This window comes from Carlito syrichta, unplaced genomic scaffold, assembly GCF_000164805.1.
Source record: "Carlito syrichta isolate Samal-C Ts95f unplaced genomic scaffold, Tarsius_syrichta-2.0.1 Scaffold199841, whole genome shotgun sequence".
NCBI classification, from domain to species: Eukaryota; Metazoa; Chordata; class Mammalia; order Primates; family Tarsiidae; genus Carlito; species Carlito syrichta.
Window position 1 is genome coordinate 458,516 of NW_007143937.1, and position 3,467 is coordinate 461,982.

Sequence of the window (3,467 nt, forward strand, 5' to 3'; positions counted from 1 at the left end):
CGCAGGGAGCCCTCTTTGCCGGCCTAGACAGTCCCTCCCCGAAGCAAGGGGCGGGGGAAGGTTGGCTTGGACGGATAGATTGAGTTTTTTGTTTTGGGGGGTTTTTTTTACTACCACTTCCCCCACCCCCATAGAAGATCCGCTACAAGACTTGGGAAGGGACTGGGAAGGGAGGTGGCCGGACCCCAAGGGCATGCAAGAAGCGGATGGCAGAAGGCCTGCGAGGATGGGGCCGGAGAGAGGGCCGGGGAGCAGGTTCTCCCGCCTTGCTCAGATCGGGGTGCCGGGATTGCTTCCCCGAGGGGTCAGCGCTGCAACTCTGTCGCCTCGGGGCCCTGGTGACAGGCACACGCCCCGCCCTTTCTCCTCCCAAGACCTGCGGGCTTTTGTTATGCAGATGGCGGCGGGAAGCTGAGCTTGAGGCGGAGGGGGTTGACGGGGAGGAGGAGAGACGGAGGGGGGGGAGGAAAGTGCAGCTCGCGCGACCAGCCTCCTCTTCCAACGTCACATTGTGCGAGAGACAAAACCCGGGCGCGCCGGAGCTCACACGCGCACGCACACACAGACGACCCCGTCGCCTCGTCCCTCCCCGCGCGGCCGAGAAAGCCAGCCCTCCCTTCCCTTCCCTTCCCGGGGCGCCGAGGCGCAGCAAGCTCGGAGCGCAGCCCAGAGCCAACCCAGAGGGCGAAGGAAGCTCTTCTCCACGCCGCCTGCCCGGGCTGAGGCGTCCCCTCCCCCGCCCTGAACTCCGATCTCTCGCACCCCACCCCTCGGGGTCTCACGCGGACGGAGCCCGGAGCCGGGTGTCGCCCCCGCCCGGAATCCCCGTTTCAGCACTTCGGACAGCGCCCCGGCGCCCCGGTCCCCCTGGGCTGGCTATGGCGAGCGTTCAGCAAGGCGAGAAGCAGCTTTTTGAGAAGTTCTGGCGAGGAACCTTCAAAGCGGTGGCCACCCCGCGTCCCGAGAGCATCATTGTCGCCAGTATCACGGCCCGGAAGCCGCTGCCAAGGTAACGTCCTCCTTCTTCAAAGGGGAGACCCTGAAGATCCCCCTTTCTGGCCTGTGCCCCAAAGCCCTGAGGGGTGGGTGCAGGCAGCTGGGCCTGGGCGCCTGTATCTCCCGCTGGAACATGGGAACTAATTGCTTGTGTGAGGTGGAAGGTGGTAGGAAGAGACGAGGATTCTTTGGGGGCAGCGACACTCCACTCGGCAGACCCCATAGCTCCTGCTCCAGAGGCTTGGCTTTCTTGGGGTGGGCGGTGCAGGTAGGGTACGACTTGACTGAAAAACTTTTCTTGGTATCACAGAGCTTACAGGGCAGGGGGCCAAAGGAACGGTGGGTTCGAGGCAGCTGGGGGATGTTGAGCAGGAAGAGAAGATGAGAATTGAGCCAGCTCTAGCAGTGTTCAGAGACAGCGGCACATTTCTATCCTCAGCTCAGAAACTAGTGAGCTTTAAACGCTTTTGACAAAAGCCCATATGCTGCTCCCTCAAATACACACAAAACAGCACCCTCCTCCACGCCTTTTTGGCTGGCTGCTGCCGCTGCTGCTGAATTCTCTCCTCTCCAGCATCCAAAACCAGGACTCTGAGCTCAAGAGTCAGGGAAGATCATGAAGATGATCTGGGAGGAGTTGTGTTTGTTTATTGGTCTTGTCCTGTTCAAAAAGGAATTTGATTGCTTTGAACTCAGGGATGAGAGCAGAGCCTTGGGTGGTGGTTGACACGTGCTGGAGTGAGGGGAGAGAATAAAGGAAGAAACGAAAGAAGGGCAGAGAGACAGAAAAGAGGATGTGGAGTGAGAGGGAGAGGAAACTGGGGGGAAATGGGAGCATTCCAAGACAGAGAAAAAAATCCAATTCTTTTCCTAAATCTTTCCATTTAGAGGAGTTTGAGAAGGAAAGGAAGAAGCCTGTACCCTCTGTCAGGGAAAATCAAGGCAGTATGAAAACTCATCTTTTGCAGGTGTTGGATGAATGGTTCCATGGGAGAAAAGAAAGAAGTGAACCAGGGGGACTCCTTGGAGATGTATGAATCCTGGCAGACTGCATTAGGGAGCAGATTGAAAACATGTCTGTGAAAGTGCTTCGGACAGAATGAATGCCTATTCTGGTGCGAGTGAATTTGAACTTTCCAGAGGGTGTGGGGTGGACGACTGAATCTAAAGAATCAGACCCAGTCTAGAGAAGTTTTCTTTTCACAATCTGATAGAGGATCATACAGGTCTTTAGGAAAATGGGTGTCCCACGTTGGGAATGGGCAGACAAGCAACACGACCAGCCAATAGGGTGTAGCAAGCAGCAGAAGCAGCAACAGCCAGTATTTGAGGTTGGGAGGGAGGGGACACCCACTGACACAGGCTGGAGAAGGGGAACAGTAGCACCCAATGACATTAAAAGTGGATGCTCCTTTGCTTGGAAGGAGGTTCTTTGTAGGAAGTTTTGACATCAGCGGTTTTATCCTGGTTTTCTGCTGTCTTTTCCACCTTTGGAGTGCACCTACCATTGGCAAATAAGGTACTGTGCTGACCAACGAAAATGCCCTTGTAAAAGGAACTGGAAGAAATTTCATTGGAAACTAGAAGTGTGACACTTGATTCAGAACCCTCCATCTATTTTAGGGGTAGAGAGAGAGGAGAGACTCCTGGTGGTGTTTTAATTCAGAAAAGCATGCCTACTGTCCACCTGGCATGGCACTTGACCCCTTTGTCTGTCTGTTACTGTCATACCCTTTTCTTGGTTATATTCTCTATTGTATGAATCGTCCATGAGGTCTGAACCCTCACGCTATCTGTAGCTTTGTGCTAATTCTAATGTCATCCGTCTGAGACTTTTGTAATAGCCTCCCCTCTCACCCCCTGTCTTGTTTCACTCTTGGTGTGTTTTAATGCCATGAATCTCTTTTCCCCTGGAAATCACCCCTGGGGTAAAACTCTGATCCATAAGCCCTGGATACATGTCATGCTGGGAGAATCCTGTTTAATACTTCTGAAATAGGCATAGCCTCTCTGTAGAACAGACTCCAGTTTTATAGCTATTACTCCTAGTTTAGGGTAGAGTGAAAAGGGAATGTTTGTATCCAAGTCCTCAGGAAAGGCTGGGTCTGAGGTGTCTTTTAACAGACTTGCTATAAAACCTGAATCATCCCCCTTCTCACCCACGCCAGCCATATCCAGTTATGGTCAATTTCCACTTTCTTTTCAGTGTTCTGTACTTAAGGCTGAAAGTACCATGTTTCCAAAGCAGAGTTCTTAAGGGGAGAAAGGACAGAGACACTTGGCACAGCCTCAGCTGGGATCCGGTGGCTTCCTCTAGAGGCAATCTGGGGACTTAGTCTCATCAGAAATGTTGTTTAGTTCCATGAGTCAAGCCCAGATCACAGTCAGTAGATCAGCAAAAGTCACTGTCTGCAGGGAGATGAGGGAGGAAGTGGACGACCCACTCTAGCCAGGCCTGTTGGTTACACACT